General features: G+C 40.7%; 1 protein-coding gene across 1 annotated transcript in view; it reads right to left on the reverse strand.

Moving 5' to 3' along the window:
• Positions 1-13,234, reverse strand: part of TRAF3 (TNF receptor-associated factor 3) — a 63,954-nt gene extending 50,720 nt beyond the window's left edge. Inside the window, exons 1-2 of the mRNA XM_012647129.1 lie at positions 13,178-13,234; positions 74-198 (exon numbers count right to left, since the gene is read on the reverse strand). The gene's annotated coding sequence lies outside the window, so the exon portion shown is untranslated. The remainder of the gene's footprint in view (positions 1-73; positions 199-13,177) is intronic.
• Positions 13,235-18,239: the final 5,005 nt, after the last annotated feature.

An 18,239-nucleotide genomic window follows, 5' to 3' on the forward strand; every position in this document is an offset into this window, starting at 1 on the left:
ATTTTTATGCAAAGGAAAGAAGTAACAGCTAAAGAAAGAAATCTATACAAATTTAAATTTTCTAGTGGCATACCTGTGTATCATATGCTGTAAGGAGATATGCTGAAGCTTGATCAGGAAGGAAGAAATTTCAACAAAGAAAGAAGCAAAGCAGTGCCAACCTTATCCTTCTTCAATTCATGTAGTGGAGTCCCTTACCTAGGAAGTAAGAATAAGACTTGGTCAATTCTCATCTGGAAAATTTTTAAAGCTTTTAAAAATGAAATTTCAAAAATATAAATTTCTATAAAATGATCTAGAAAGAAGTTTAAGATAAAACATTTTTATCCACTCTGTAAGCATATGCTTTGGATTTCTACATTTTTTGAGTAGGACATGCATTACAAATTTGACTATTTTTATTTTTAAATCACTTTGTCGTGAAGTATTACATACTTATAAAAAAGTATAGGAAACATATATGTACAATTTCATAAGGTTATTACACAAACACTAGTCCAACTGCCACCTAGGCCAAGGGTAACTCCAGAAAGGCTGGGTGCCTCTCTGACCCCAAGCCCCTTCTCCCATAAATAACTACTACTTAATTTTTATGGTTATCATTTCTTCACTTTTATTTAGAGATTTATCCCCTAGGTGTGTAGCTCTACCATACATAAGTTTATTTTTGCCTGCTTCTGAATTTTATATAAATAGAATCTTACTGTATATATTCTTTTGTCTTCTTTTTTTTTTTTTGCTCAACATTGTTTTTGCTGTATCTGTAGTTTATTTTCATTGCTGCGTAATAGTCCATCAGGTAAACACACCATAATTTAGTTATCCATTCCCTTGTCCCCTGGGTAGTTTCTACTTTGGAGCAAGTATGAACACTAAGATATTGCTGGTACAGCTATCTCAAGCCCTTAGGTATGTATTTCTCTGGTGTATACACCTAGAAGTATGATTGCTAGGTTACTGGGTATATTCAACTTTGCTACATAAAGCCAAACTATTTCTGAAAGCAGTTGTAACAACTTATACTCCCACCAGAAGGGTATGAGAGGGTTTCTGCTGCTCAACTTTTTCAACACAACTGGTCAGATTTTTTAATTCCTGTTAACTGAACAGCTGTGCAGTAGTAACCTAAGAATTCTTCATTATAGAATTTTATAATTATTGTGAATAAAGAATTCATGAAATTTTTAAATCTGACAATCACTGCAACGGAAATTTAATTTTGCAATGAAGCATCTGTTCACTTTTCCTATGGTTCCTATACCCTTCTTTCTCACCAGGTATAAATTCCCTCTCTCAGTCCACCAGCTTCCAGAGACACTCCTCCAACCTCCGGGCAGAGAGGAAGTATGTGATTTGGGCCTGGCCAATCAGAGCATCCTATTCCCCTGACCAGAGTTAGGGGAACACCCAGGTCAGAATTGATGAAGTCTTTTCTTCCCACTCTGGGACTTATAGAGATTCTTGCTCTTTCACAAAGAACCTGAACATGAATACACAGAAGTCTGCAGCTGATGCTGCCATCTGGCAACTACGAGTGAAGAGCCTGTCTGAGAACACAGCACAGGGGGAAATGATGCTGGGGAAGAAACGGAGCCACCTGGAGCAACTACAGCTAGCCACTGGTGATCAATAAATCCCCTTGTTACTTACAACAGCTATGGTTTAGAGTTTTCTAAAATTTACATCAGAAAGCTCTCACTGATACAATCACATATTCAAAAACATGGGTTTTAATCTTGTACTCAAACTGCGCACATCAATTAAGGTAATAAATGATAACACATGTATGTATACACACATTCTCAATATTCCTTTAATCACATTTGGTAAATTTATAAACTTTTTAAATGGTTATAGGACTAGTTAAGGTTTTCTATTCCTTCTTCAATTACTTTTTTTTTTTGAAACAGAGTCAGCCTAGCTCACAGCAGCCTCAAACTCCTGGGCTAAAGCGATCCTCCTGCCTCAGCCTCCTAAGTAGCTGGGACTATAGGTGCATGACACCACACCTGGCTAATTGTTCTATTTTTAGTAGAGACGGGGTCTCACTCTTGCTCAAGCTGGTCTCAAACTCCTGACCTCAAGCGATCCTCCCTCCTCGGCCTCCCACAGTGCTATGATTACAGGCATGAGCCACCACACCCGGCCAGAATATCCCCTCCTATTTTTCTGAAAAAGTCTTTGCCAGGTTAGTATTATTTTTTCCTTAAGTATTTAATACAATTTGCCAGTGAAGCCCATTTGTGCCTGGAGTTTTCTCTGAGGCAAGTATTTTAACTAAAAATTCAATTTCTTTAATAAATATAGAGTTATACGAGTTACATATCTCTTCTTAAGTTTCGGTGCTTTGTGTTCATTTCATTTAAAGTTGTCAGATTTATTGACATGAAAGTATTCATAATATTTCTTATGATCCTTTCATTGTACAATTTGTAGTAATATCTCTTTTTATTAACATATTCCTCATACTAGCAATTAATGTTTCTTTTTTTCCCTGATGAAATATTTTTCTGGATATAATATATATTTTTAACTTATCACAGTTTACCTTCAGATATATCACATCACTTAAGTTATGGAATCTTGTAACACTGTACTTCCACTTCTCGCCTCCCACCCTTTGTGCTACTGTTGCCGTTTATTTACAAGTATTACAAGTCCCACAATACGTGGTTATTTTTGCTTTAAATAGTCTTTTTTTTTTTTTTTTTTTTTGAGACAGTCTTGCTTTGTCACCCTGGCTAGAGAGCAGTGAGCAGTGGCATCATCCTAGCTCACTGCAACCTCAAACTCCTGGGCTCAAGCAATTGTCCTGCCTCAGCCTCCCGAGTAGCTGGGGCTACAGGCGTACGCCACCAAACCGGGCCTTAAATAATCAATATTTTTTTAAGTGTAAAAGTGAGAACACCCATCTATTGACTATTTCTGGTTCCCTTCATTCCTTTGTGTAAAAATTTCCATCTGATATTTTCCTTCTATTTGAACTTCCTTTAATATTTCAAGTAGTACAGTTCTGGTGGCAATTAATTCTCACAACTTTTCTTGGCCTAAAAATTTATTTCACCTTAATTTTTTAAAGATGTTTTCGCTGGGTACAGAATTCTAAGCTAAAAGGTTTTTTTCTTTCAGTATTCCAAAATGTCACTCCGTCATCTTCTAGCTTACACAATATCTGACCAGAAGTCTGTGTTATTAGTATCTTTGTTCCTCTGTAACGTGTCTTCTTTTCTTCTGGCTTCTTTTTAAGATTTTTCTCTTTAGCACTGTTTTTTTAGGAATCTGATTATGAAGTACCTCGGTAGGTTCTGTATGTTTATTTTGTTTAGGGTTTTTGAGCTTCGTAGTTTGCAGTTTTCATCAAATTTGGAAAAATTTCAGCCATTACTTAAATATTGTTTATATTCCCTCCTCTTCTTCTGAAACTATAGTTACACATATCCTGGACTAGCTGATTTTGTTCCACAAGTCACTGATGCTCTGTTATTTCATTCAGTCTTTATTCTCTGTGCTATACTTCGGATTGTTTCTATTGTTATATTGTGAGGTTCACTGATCTTTTCTTCTATAGTACAAATCTGCTGTCAATCTACTGTATTTTTCATTTTAGATATTGTATTTTCATCTCTAGAGGTCTACTTTAATCTTTTTTTATATCTTTCATTTCACTCACCATTATGTTCATGTTTTTCCTACATTCTTGAACATGTACAACATATTTATAAATTATTTTAATGTCCTTTGCTAATTCTATCATCTTTTGTCATTTTTGGGTCTGCTTCTACTGATTGATTTCCCTCCTGGTTAGTATCATATTTTCTTGCTTCTTTGTGTACCTGGTAATTGTGTATTAGATGCTAGACATTTTTTTTTTTTTACATTTTTGGGTGCTGGATTATATCGTATCCTTTTAAATACAGGTGGGGCTTTGTTCTGGGAATCCAGTTCAGTTACTTGGAATCAGTTTAGGGTAGATCCAGAGCAGCCTATTAGTCTAGGACTAATTCAGCCCCACTGAATTAGTCCTAGATACTCTTCTGAGGAATCTATCTGATGTCCTAGATGAAAAAGCTGCTCTGAACCCACCCTAACAAAGATGAAAAAGAAAGCCTTAAAAGGATCGAACTGATGCCACTCTGGGGGGTGGGAACACAAATTATTCCCAGCCCTGTGTGACTGATATTCAAGAATTGTTTGTTCTTCCCCTTTCTGGTGGTTCTTTCCCTGGCTTTGAGGTGTTTCCTCTCATGTATGTGCAGATTAGTACTTAAACATGGCTTTAAGGTGGGCCTTCTGTAGATCTCTGGAGTTCTTCTCTAAGCTGCCCCTTTCTCGCTTATATTTTGCTGCACAAATTCTAGCTGCCTTGTCCGCCCCAAACACTGGGTTCTCTTTGACTTCTTTCTTCCTGCCCTGAAATGTGGAAACTGTCTCTTGGCCAAGGTCGACAAACTAAGGCCTGAAAGCCATATCCCACCTGCCGCCTGTTTTTGTAAATAACACTGACATCCACTCATTTACATCCTTGGTATGAAAGCAGCCACAGACCATAGTAGAGTAGTTGTGACAGAGACCAGATGGCCCACAAAGCCTAAAATATTTACCATAATATATGACACTTTATAGAAAAAAGTTTGTAGACTCCTGCTCTAGGGAATAAGCTGGAATATGATGGGACTCATTTCATTTGTTTCCCTTATTTCGGGGAACACACTCCTACCTTGTGTCAAAGGTATGAAAAGTATTGTTTCATACATTTTGTCTGGTTTTCAGGTGGATTACGATGGAAGTCATTTTGAGACTAGGGTGAGGCAAGTGAGACACTTGCGCCAGGCACAAATTTTAAGGGAGTGCCAAAAACCTCTGTAACAGAAATAAAAATCAAAATTAATGAAAAAAATCCATGACAAACAAAATATCAAAACTTTACACAAAGACATATCGGGAGGAGGGTCATGCCAGGCCTCATCAGACAAAAGGAAAACCATTAATACTGACCCTCTCTTTATTCTCTATTTAAAATTTTGATTTTTTTCATCATGGATTTTTTTTTTATTCCAGAGATCATGGATTTTATTTTTTGCATTGAATTTGATTTTTAAAAAGTACTTCATTAAAATATTAATCTCAATTACTGAGGTTTTTGGTGCCCCCTTAAACTGTGTGCAGCCGAGACAAGTGTCTCACTTGCCTCCCCCTAGTCCTGCTGGGGTGTAAATCTGGTCCCTGTCATGCTATCACAGTGGAAACCTCCAGGAATAACTTTTACTCAGCAGAATCAGACTTAATATAACACCTTATCACTACAAGAGTTTATCAAAACCCACACACTTAATGTTTTCTTTCTCAGAGATATCTTAGAAACAGATTGCTTCAATGTGAAAACTATGCTCTAATTACTTCTATTTGCAACTAACAGTCGCATATGTACATGTTCCCACCATACCCATCAAAAGCAATCATTAAATGTGTGTCAAATGGATATAAATTAGTAAACAAAAGCACTCTGTACATAGGAAAGTACTAAGAGAACATAAAAACTTTCTTATAATTACTAAATAAATATATGCACACACAGACTGCAAAATGATAGTGTAACAATACAGTATCTGGGTGATACATTTACAGTACACGGTATGCCAAGGGCAGCCATCTGTAGCAACTGCTACAAAGTCAATTTATTGATTGGTGAAAGTAGGTGCTCAATCTCCAAATGTATCAGTTCAATTAAAAGCAAATCAACCAACACACTTCCTTTCTTGGTTTTGCAGGATTACCATCTTTCTGAAATTAGCCAGCTCATTTCCTAAGTATTCCCAACTCCCAATCCTAGCTAATAAGTATGATAGGAACACTTAGCAGGCAAAAGGACCATCTCATCTATAGAAAAGAACTTCTACACATAAGCCAATTTCCACATATTCTCTACAGTTTATTTCATTTTCTAAGGCACATATGCAGGAAAATGTTTTCAAATGTGCTGACCAAAAAAGATTTCTCCTTAATTAAAAATTTATGGTATTAAACTTAGTGGAAGAACAAAGACTGTGAAATTCAAAGTTATAATTTTTATGCAGAAATTGTCTAGAACTCACTGAACTCAATTTAATTATCAAATGCTATTTAAAAACGCAAAGTACCCCCAATCCATGCACACTTTCCTCCCCCATCTGCTCCTTCTGACCTGGACTGTGGGTGTGAGTCTAGCCACCCAGCTTGGTGCAGCACCCTGCTTCCCTCATCCCGAGAGTGGCCTGCAAACCGTGATCCACTCTGCTGACTTCTGTGCTTCTGTTACTCCATGTCTCGTCAAGCACTTCATCCTCAAGACTCCACTCAGGCATCCTGACAACTATTTAGCGCTAGACTCATAGTTTTCCACTAAACTTTATGCTCCTTCAGAGCAGGAACCACGCTAAATTTATCCTGTAGTCCCAACACCTAACCAAGACACCAGGCACACCTGGCAGGCACTTCTTGTTTGTTGAATTAAACTCCCGTAGGTACCTTTTCTAACACTCTCTCCCAGTGAAACTGACCCTCCTCAAACCCAGGTCCTATAAGTACCTCTACTGTAACACTTACAAGCCTGCTCTCGCCTTGCTTCCTATGCTCTCTCCCACCTGGCTGTGAGCTTTCTGAAGACAGAAACGTGTCACCCAACTCTGTATCCTCAGTACTTAGAATAGCGGCTGCCATGTAGTTAAGCATTTGATAGATACTGGTTGTAGTTATTATTAATTTACTCCTTGTAGTTATTCTTAATTTATTCCTCACAACTATAAATATTTTTCTCATTTTTTTGCCCATTATAGAGATGAGGAAACTGGAGCACAAAGATTCAGCAACTTCCCAACATTATATCTCACAAAGCGGTAGAGTGGTCTGCCTCCAGAGTCCATGTTCTCAATTACCATGTCTGCTACCAGACGGTGCTACCTCAACAAAGCCATGCTCACTGCCTTGCATGGTAAGAATCAATAACGATTTATGCCGTTCAATCAGTGTGCCATTTGCACTCTCAAATTATCTTAAAAAGATATTCAATGGTCCAATTCTGCTGGCCAGAGCTTGGACTGTTGAGTAGCTCATGACACGAATCAACGTGCCCTAAGTCAGAGTCACCAGGACTGAAACCTGGGTCTCAAGGACCAGTGATCCTTCCATGGCAACTTGAGCACAGTACTCTCCATGGCTCTGACACCTGTAAATTCAAACCCTGTGAGACCATCTATAATAATTACTTAGTAAGAAGCAAAATACACACCTCAAAATTCCCAAAATACCAATAATGCATTTGCTCCACTTTAAAACTAAGGTATCTTTTTAAAATTGTTTTGAATTTCAGCAATGACATACCCAGAGTTTATTTATCCCCTTAGGACTAACATATGACACTCACAACCAGATCTATCAGAGAAAACACCGTTAGCTAAATCAAATAAGGCCATTTCTGACTTCAAGGAAGATATTAAGATCTCAGCCAGGCTAAAATAAACTTTCTCACATCATTTAAACAATTATTTGCTTAATTTCTAGCTACTCTAATATGAGTATTGAGTGGAATTACTTAGCTTACTTTTGAAAAGCCTCATCCAAATGGATCTGAATGAGGAGGAGGAAAGAGCAAAGGAAGAGTGGAACTCCTGTCCCACGCTGCTCAGTAATGTTTAAAAGTATTCTTGGAGGCAAGAAGCCATGTTTTGGAGCTCTTAATATAATGGAGAGTGTTTGTTGCTTTTGCTTTTGGCACTGTGATAGGTTTCCTTGAAGCCTTACCCACCTGAAATCCCGATCCAACATCCATTACCATTACCACTGTATACTTATTTACGTCTAAAACATAAAATGTCAGATATATTTTTACAGCTAGGTAAGAGTCATGTTGAAAATTTAAGATATCTACTGTAACATTTCTTTGAATTTAATATTCTTCACGCTATATAAACCCTTTAGAATATATCTACTTCATAATTAAATGCAACCCCACCCCATTGCTAAAATCACTGTACCCACTAATACAAACTTTCCTACGTGGCATCCAACTCAATGTTAACTTAGAGATGTACCAAAGTGTGAACTCTTTCCAGGTCACAATATATTTGTTCACTGACATGAGAAAAAACTTGAGGGAAGAGGCCGAGAGTGGTGGCTCACACCTGTAATCCTAGCACTTTGGGAGGCCAAGGCAGGAGGACTGCATGAGGTCAGGAGTTTGAGAACTTGAGGGAAGAGAAAAGGGAGGAGGGAGCCACTCAGAACATGAAAGTCATCTACTCTTAGTTGCTTCCTACTCCTTAGAGAAGGGAGATAACAGAAGTATTCAATAATTTGAAAAAGCAGTTAAGTTAGTAATGGAGAAGAGATTTCTTGGTTGAATCAGAAAACATTTGAAAACATCTAAGAAAGTACTGTAAAGGAAAAGGTAGACACAAATCATTCAACCACCCAAAAAAAAAGCGCACACCCACAGTCGCGTATACACACAAAACACGCACGGAAAAAAAGACAAAAAAAACACAGACCCCGCCCCCACACAGAGCACACACTACAGGGAGGAGGACACAGCACCAGCAATCACGTGTGTGGGGGGTGTGTCTGTGTGGAACGTGTGTGTGAGACAGGCAGGAAAATCACGGAAGCAAAGTGCACAGGGTACACCACAGTGACACCCATGTATGTGGATACAGGGAAGACCTCCCTGAGGAGAGGATGTTGAAGCTATAATTTGAAGGATAAGTTGAAATCAACTATTTTCTGTAATTCTCAGATTTTAAAATCATAAACATAAGTAAATGCATAGGTAAATAAAAATCAAATGTTTAAAAAGTGGCTCAGTACTAAACATTAATTCAACATCTCATTTTGTAGATTATATAGAGGGGAAAAAATCCTGTTATAATTCTAGGGTAACAAACTTTTTGCTGTACTAGTGCTTATATTAGTGTGTTTGTGTGTGGGTATGTGTTTACAATTCTTGACAAATAGTAACTGAATTGAATGGGTTGCTGGCCAGAGCTTAGAAAATGTGTTTATTAAAAAGACACTTTTCTTCCTGAAAAATGTTAAGAAAGTGGATATTGAGTGTTCTCATCACAAAAAAAGGATAACTATGTGAGGTAATGTACCTGCTAATTTGCTAGATTTAACCATTCCACAATGTATATATACTTCCAAACATGTTGTATATGATAAATATATACAACTTTATGTCAATTAAAAAAATTAATTTGAAGGAAAAAGGATACTTTTCTTCTCATACTTGTTTTCCAAGTACAAAATTAAACCTCAGTACTAACTGACTTCCAGGCATTAAATTACATTTCAAAACTATCTTTATTAAAGGTGATACAGGAGCTGTTTTTTAACAACTTATATATTAGAAGGCTTATGCTAAGTTAATATATTATAAACAGAATTTTTAGATAAGCAAATCTGAAAGCAGGAAATAAATTTGTTTTGTAAGATTTGAAGTTGCAAGTTGTAATAAGCCAAACCACCCATGATGGTGAACAATAAAACCATACAGCACTACTAGACATTTTCAAAATCCCAGGCAAAAGAAAAAGGAAAACAATGTTCTAAGAACTGTGAGTTCTGAGGTAAGGTTCTAAGCCAAGAAAGACTCCGGTATTCTGGGCAGTGGGGATCCATGGCAGGGGTTAGGAGACAGAAGGCCGTCCCATAAAAGGGCAGCAGGCAGCCCGGGGCCGGAGAGTCAGGCAGGGCAGGCCAGGTGCACATGGGAGAGCTGGACAGGAGAGCTGCAAAGATCTAGGCTCCGACTGAGGTTCTAGCATTTCACAATCTGTGTCTTCAATAGTCTAAAATAATGAAGAGGCATCTCCTCATGATGTGGCAAACCTGAGACAAATTTTAAGCTTGGAAAAATGTTTTAACTCAGCCTGCGGAGTTCAGGAACACAGTTTCAACGCTATGGCGGAAGTTACTCAGAAAACAGAAGTCACCTTGTTATGTAGATATTCTACAGCTGAACAAAGGCTGCCAAGGTACTACACAAAAGGGATGCTTTCCACAATCTGTGGTCCTAAGACCCTTGCAAAGATTCCTAATTAATGAACTGGTCTGTGAAATGCCATTCTGTAACATATGCAGGGATTATCTAAATGTGAACATTTGTCATTTTTAATTGAATATCATCTCCCCTTTTGACATGTCAAGATGCTGCCCTTCAATGAATGTAATTTTTATTCTTCTAAACCAAAGAACAATTTAAATGAGATTATGCTACTGAGTTCATTTTTAGTGTATCACAGGCTTCTAATACCAGGAACCATTTCGCTTACCATAAATTAGTGAATATCCCTCATGTGGACTTCAGCAGAAGTTAAAGAATGTGTTGGTTTTTTTCTTTGGGGTTTTATTTAGATTATCCTACAGAACTCAACACCATGCTATTTGCTGAGATGCTTGTTTTAGAGACCTAAGTAAGTCAGCCCCTTATGGCACCTAGGTTACTGGATTCCTCCTATCAAGAAAATTCAGTGTCCTCCAAGATCTAAAAGCAAAAATCTTTCTCCATATAAAAGATTACTTCTAAGACTCTTCTGATGGAGTTCTCTCTCGAGAGTTATTAATAATTTAATTCTCCCTCACATAAGTATAACAACATATTAGTATTTGTCCTAGGTTTTCTACACAGGGCCAAAGAGAAACTTCTGAAGATTGCATTCTCGATCTTCTCAGAGTTCTGGATTTTCACATGTATTACCCGCGTGTCCACTTGAGCAACAGGATCTAGATGCTATTGGACCCGCCACTGCCCTTATTCCTTCTCTGTCATTTTTGCCAACCATCTCCAAATCTGCAACAGTCCTAGCACTTTTCAGGGGCTCCTAAGTTATTCAGACACTTACTGCGTCCCTGTGGAATGCTGAGCCGGAGACAGAGCAACAAGAAATGTGCTTCCTGCCCCACAGAGGTCTCAATCTAGGGGGACAGCCAGGGACTAAGTGCTGTAAGAATGCCCCACCACCTCAAGAAAGAGGGTATACCACCAGCCTGCCTCCTGTCAGTCAGTACAGGTAACACTGAGCAGGACACAGGCAGCACAAGTGGCATCTGTGTTGGGAACAAAGGCAGGCAGGTGGCACAGGTATATTCATCTAGGCCAGGGGCGGGCAAACCATGGCCCACCTTTTTGTAACTAACACTTTACCAGAGCACAGGCATTTCTTCGTTTACATATCATCCATCTGCAATGGCAGAGACACACAGAACTGGCCCACAAATGTTTACTATCTGGTCTTTTACAAAAACAGCGTGCTGACCCCTGGTCTAGGCTGCTAACAGCTCTTGACTCCTTGGGCCATGCCTTTGCTTCTGCCCATGATGCCAACTTCTGTATGTGCCTCTGTGGGGATGAAAGAGCACAGGTGGAGCACATACATGTGGTGGGGGAGAACGTGTAGGGAAGTTCTTCTCCTGCCTGAACACATCTGAACTCAACAATGCTCACCAAACCCCCGTGTACTCCAGACCCATCTGACAGGGAGATCTGCCAGAGATGGCCTTCCTATTTGTAGCACACTCTCTGTTCCTTCAAACTTTTCCTTATCTTCTCCTCCATGAAAACCCAGCTTAAAGCTCACCTCTTATCAAAGACTCAACATGAACACGGGTTCGCATAACAGATGCTTCAGAAAGGCTGCAGCCACAACCAACTTCAAATTGTGGGTCACCACCCGTGCTCTTCAATCTGAATTCACAGATTCCACAAACATCAGCCATGTGCCAACAAGGTCCTACATACAGCACCACGTTTCTACATACTGTCTGGTAATCCTAATCTTTTACTACTATTTGTCTGTTGAATAAATTAGATTAAGAGTGTGATTATTATTTGGGGGCGATAAAAATGTTCTGGAATTAAGAAGTAGAGATGTTGCACAACTGCAAATATACTAAAAACACTGAATTGGACACTATAACAGCATAGAGTCAGGATAGGCAAATTATCTCAAAGTTATTAAAAATAAGTTTTTAAAAAGTATGATTATCAAAAAAAAGTACTAATTTCTTATGCTTTCTATCTCTAGCATGTAATAAAATCCCATATCTAATATTGGTGAATGAAAACAGTGAGGATACTAGTAACTAGGCTATATAATAAAGTACCCCCAAAATGTAGTGACATAAACCACGCTTTGTCACGCTCGCAGGTTTCGTGGGTCAGGGATCTAGACAGGGTACGGCAGGGATGGCTTGTCTGTGCTCCACAGTGTCCAGGCCTTGGCTAGAAGGTGGGAGAGCCAGAATCTCACATGCCGGGTGGGCTGCTGGTTGGCAGCTTAGGGATGGCTCTTTAATGGCCTCGCTGTGTGGTCTTCCTGTGTGGCTAGATGGGCTTCCTCACAGCATGGCAGCTGGCTTTCCCCCAGAGCGAGTATCCCAAAAAGACAAGCCAGGCAAAAACTGTGCCCCTTTTAAGACCTACCTGCGAAGTCACAGAGCACCACTTTGCCACACTACTGGGTGAGGCAGGTCACAAACCCAGCTCAGGTTCACAGGAAAGGGAGAGAGAACCTACCTCTTCATCAAAGTTCACGGAAGAAGACTATGGAGAATGGAAGATATCACTGAGTCTGTTTAGGAAAATACAATCTGTCCCCCTAAGTGAGTGCTACAATAACATCTCAATCTTCTTTGAAGACTGGAAAACTAAAAACCAGGGTTAAATGGAATCTGGGTAAAAAGTCAATTAGTATTTCAACCCGCATGAGCTGAACCTCTTATTACTTGTAATAAAAAAGTTGTAACTTGTAAGTTAAGCCTAAATTACTATGCTGTCCTGCCTTAGTAAATACAGCATTATGACCTTGATTTAATAGGTGGTGATTCAGATTCACCCCCAAGTGACAACTGGCACTGCAGCTTCTCTGTAAGAATACAGAATGCCACCGCCAGGCAGAAATGTGGGTGCTGAGCCAGAATTTATCTCGACACTCCAGGCTGAAGGCTCAGTCATGCCCTTTGTCCCTCCCGTACATGTCTCCAGCATACTTAGTAGAGAAGTTCAACAAGTGACCAAAAAAGAAGGAAGAGAAGGTAGAAATTTTTAAAATTCTGAATCAGAGAGAGCTCTAAATCAGAGGCCTATTGTTATGATAAACCCCTTTCTGACAAAAAGAAAGCAAAGAACAAGGAACTGAGAGCAAACCTCTTTTGTCAGGAAAGTGATCCTTAGAAGAATAGAGAGCCAGGAGCCAGGTTTTTGATCCTAGATCTGGTTCTGACCTGGTTTGGGACCTTAACCAAGTGGCATAACTTCTTTGGGCCTCATTTTCCTCATCTGTAAAAATAAAGGGATTGAATTAAGACAAAGATTCTTAACTGAGGCCTACAGATGAACCACGGTTGTGGCCACTGATATGTGGTTGAATCTATCTTCAAGTTTAAACTCTATTATGTTAATGTTCATTAACAGAGAATGAATTCTACAGGAGTGTGAAGTGTTCTCCCAGAGCCACATCCTCAGCAGACCTTGGTACGATGCTATCACCCTCCCTGGGCTGCCTCAGCAGCTCCTCCCTGGCTCCACCCCTCAGACCTCAGGCCCCTTGGAATTACAAACAGATGTTTCAGTCCCATGCGCTCAACATATCAATATAGTTTAAATGCACAAGGGGAACTAGTTTTCAAAGAAATTATGCTACCGTATTCTAACAAACAGCAAACAATTCTTTGGTAACAGAGACGATAGGCCCTCATTTATTATTTCGCAAGTTTGACTGTTTGAACATGGGTCTAATTTGGGCCTACCTCCCCAAAACCAACCACCATGATATCCTGGAAACAGGCAGGGATAGTTCCCAGGAAGTCAGGCTCTCTACAGCCCTGGAGTGTTACCAGAAAGCAGCTCTTCAGATGGACGGAAAGCTCTGCCAGGACCACACCAACAATTATGTTTTTGGGGATGTCACATACTGTCTGTCTTCAGAAGGTGTGGACATGCCAGCCCCATTCTACACAGCCACAGACTGAGGTGGCAGTATATTACACACACAGGCTAGCTCCCCAGCCTGAAGTTGAAAACCATCTCTCAACCATAGTCTGTTGTCAGGAACCAACAGACCAAGGCAGTGTCACCAGAGAAAGAACTGAGCTGAATGGACAACCCTGGCAGATGAAGAGAAAAGGATGTGCTTCGCATGGAAAGCTGAATTTATTTACACTAATCATGAATGCAGGCTCTCAGCTGGGAAAATCTCACTTAAAACGCCAGAAGGTTCAGAACCCATTCATAAGCTTTTCAGAATGCAAGCAGTTGCCATGGTAACCCTGACATTATGTTTCTTGGCATTGGACATATAAATTACCACCCATAATGCACTTAATACAGTTTGGGGCCACCAATTCAATGCAAAATAAATCTCAGTTCTGACTCTTGGCCTCCCTCTAACAAACAAAGAGGACCAGCTGGACCCAGGACCCAGCTCACCCCATGGATAAGCACAGAGCTCCACACATCCGAAAATGCTCATCTGAAGGCAAAATAAGAACTAAGGAAATTAGACTTCATCATCTACAGCCGTATGGGTGAGATTTTGTAAAACAAAATGTTCCCTTCATATTAATGAAACTGTTGTTGCTTAAGTTAAAGAAATAAATATATTACATCCATATCTACATCTCTGAAATTCAACTATGTTTAGCAAGTTAAAGAAAAAGCAGATCTCTTCAAAGAACGTCTTCAATAATTCATTGGAAGGGATTTGTCAACACCAAGTAAGGTAACTTTTCAAATGTCAAAACTGTCATTAACAAGAAATATGAAGTTTTATTTCTCAGGTTCGGAAGAGATCTATTCAATCATAATTCTTTATCTTGACCAGAGATATTAATAAACATTTACGAGACATAAATGCATGATTTTTAAAGTCCCTTACCTTCCTATAATCCACCATCTGAACAGAGAGACGAAAACAAAATTATTGTGTACAAACTGCAAAGGCATCTTCAATTTCACATTCCCAAGAAGCCCACCGCATCAATAACTTAACAGAGCTGCTGCAGGTCATGCCTGTGCTAGCCACAGCGTTCACAAAATCGCTTACGTTCTAATCACTAAACCACCAGGTCCAGGGGAGTATTACCTTCATTACTTCCTCCTTCAGATTGCCGGCAATAGTCAGCAGTTGTGAAGGGGAGCAAAAGACTTCACCACGGGTTGTTTCCATATTAACAGGGACTCTGGTAACCGCTGCATTGCAGTCTTTCTGAAAGCTACCAACCTCAGAAGCAAAAGCGCTGGAGAGAGACTCCCAGCACAGAAAGCTGTCAAAGATTTTTAAGAATCTTAAAAAAAAATGTTGCAAACACCTAGGGGTATTTCTACATTTCCAGCCTGTTTCCTAAAGGTTGCCTGGTGTGTGGTTTTTACTGGAGGATGGCTGTGACAACTGATTGTGCTGGGTAAGAATGCTGAAATGAGTGAAATGTGCATTATGACACAACATCTTTAGTGCTCAAGTACTCCTTGTGAGAATCTGCACATCTGCTGCTTAGCACAAGCTTCAAAGCCCCTGCTGAGGAACTCCTGGGAATCAACCATGATTTTCATTCCAAAAAATGTACTTCCAGTTCCTCTGTGGGCAGCAATCACTGCGAACACCCAGCTACCCCCACAGTACGGTAATAACCATTACATGGAGCACTTGAAACATTAAACCATGGACCATACAATCAAATTCGGAAAAAGAGACTTTTGAAATAGTAGCATGCTTACTAAGTAATCTTTAATTTTCATTCATTCATTCCATACATTCAGTGAACCACATGCTGTATGTAAAACATAAAAGTTGACCATTCCTAACCCAAAAATCCAAAATCCAAAACTTCTGAGCACCAACATGACACAATTGGAAAATTTCACACCTAACCTCATGCAATGAGTTGCATGTCAAAATGCAGTCAACATTTTGTTTCATGAACAAAATTATTAAAAATATTGCAGAAAACTACCTGCAGGCTATGTTTATAAGGTATATATAAAACGTAAATTAATTTTGGGTTTAGACTTGGGTCCCATCCCCAAGACAGCTCATTACATAATGCAAATTGTCCAAAATCCAAAAAAATCCAAAATCTGTAACACTTCTGGTCCCAAGCATTTTGAATAAGGGATACTCAACCAGTAAGTCTAAGATAAACCTCCTGTCATGGTGGTTTATCTGGAGGCACTCTGGTAGGAAGACTAATGGAGAACAAGCCATCCCCAGCGTGAGGATGAATATGGTGGAGAAGGCCCAACGCTGCACAGGAAGCAGAACCAGAGCTCATCTGGGAATCCAGGACAAGGTTCTGTGAGCAAGGAACATTTACGAGGAGCTGAAGGATGTGGACTCCACTGGGGAAAGGAGGGGAAGGGGAAGACATCTCCAGATGGCTGTGCACATTCACCAGCATGTACCAGTGGGTCCTCAGCAAGCATGAGGACCCATCCCTCCCTATCAGCAGCCCTGAGCAGGCACTGCCACCACCACGATGGACAGACACCTAGGTATCTGGGACCTGAGGCATACGCTTGCCCAAGACAACTAGTGACCAAGTGCAAGTGCCAAAATTCGAACCCCAAAGGGCAGCTCTGTACTATACGACACCACTGTGCTGCCCCTCAATCAATAACAGCTGTCTTCTGGCGATTCTGGTAACCAATCCCTGACAGACATTACTGTCTAAAGTAGCCTCTGTTTAGATGTGTTTTCTTCCACCCTCTGACTAGTGCCCAGCCTGACACTGGATGAATGAATAAACAAATTAAGGTATCTACTGGTCACTCTCTCATTCTAGTAACATGAAATGACCTGCAGTATCCCTGCAAACATTATGCTGTTCTGAAGAATACACCCTTTCTATGCCTTCCCTCTGTCTACCTAAGTCAATTTCACACCTTTGGCTCTGGACTGTTCTCCACCAGGAAGTCTTCACTGACTCCTTTCCCACCTCTAGCAACAAGGCCCCTTCCTCTGGCCCCCGTCATCAGCAGCTACCACACTGTACTGACAGTTCCACATGCGACCCCTGCATCGGAGCCCACAGGGAGAGTCAATTTGGTATCTTCAATGTCCAGCACCTGACTGCTGCAGCTGCACTCATGGAGGACTCGCCACAGGCCAGCCACCACCGGCCGCCCCACAGAACTCACTTGTTCCTCTGTGAAGAAGCTACCAGAATCATCTCCATCTGACAGACAAGGAGGCTGAGGCACAGAGAAGCTAAGTGACAGTCCAAGTGGGAGGGCCAGGACTCAAGCCCAGCACCCAGGCTCCACATCCTAACCACCCCTTCTTCCACTCTCATAGGCTAGAGTTCACTGACACCAACTGGAGAAGACGGTGTTTTCCTCATGGGGGTGGGATGGATTAGATTTATGGAAAAACTTCCAAGGAAATACTGTAGTCTTTCTATCCCATCCCTCCCTTTTAAGGTGAGATATTAATATAAAACGCTAATACATTAGACCAAACCAGACGCACCTCGTGTGTAAACGCCTGACTGATGGGGAAAATCTCACAGCAAGTGGTGAGTGGGCAGAAGAGAAGGCACAGAGAGGCAGCGTGAGGTAATTTCTTTTTGCCATTTCTGTGCTTTATAGAGACTCACTAGAGCAGTTTAAAAGCCTCAGAGGAACTTTCATCAAATGCCTCTGAGCATATTTAGGTGCCAATCTGGGCACTCCCACAGAAGTTCCAGTAGAACTCTGTCTTTCAAATCAGGGATCAAGGCTCATTCCCTGGCAGGCTCATTCCCACCAGCCCCAGACGGCTGCGGTGTTGTAAGAGGCCTCCTCCCCCACTGATGTCAGTCCAGCAACCCTGAGCCCAATACGGCCAGAATCTTGTGCTCTGGCCTGAGTGGCCCTTCCCAGGGGGTCTGGAAGAGTGAACAGGGGTCCAACATCAAGACTGTTGTGCCTTCTGGAACAATGCCTAGAGAGACGGGGAGGATGGCAGATCCAGGGCTGAGATTTCAGGGTAGTGTGCCCTGGTGGGGAGAGGCAGGCAGAAGGCATGAGCTACCTCCAGGGCCGGGGAAGGAAGGTCAGAGGAGGAGCATGCCACAGAACCATTCCCACCACCCTCCAGTTCGACCATCTGAAAACCAAGGGCACCAGGTCCCAGGACTGTAACAGACTAGGTCCCTACGCACCTGTGGAGGTGGTTTCCTACTACTATCTCTACTTCACAGATGAGGAGACAGCAGGCTCCAGTGGCAGAAAT

This window comes from Propithecus coquereli, unplaced genomic scaffold, assembly GCF_000956105.1.
Source record: "Propithecus coquereli isolate 6110/MARCELLA unplaced genomic scaffold, Pcoq_1.0 Scaffold256, whole genome shotgun sequence".
Taxonomy (NCBI): domain Eukaryota; kingdom Metazoa; phylum Chordata; class Mammalia; order Primates; family Indriidae; genus Propithecus; species Propithecus coquereli.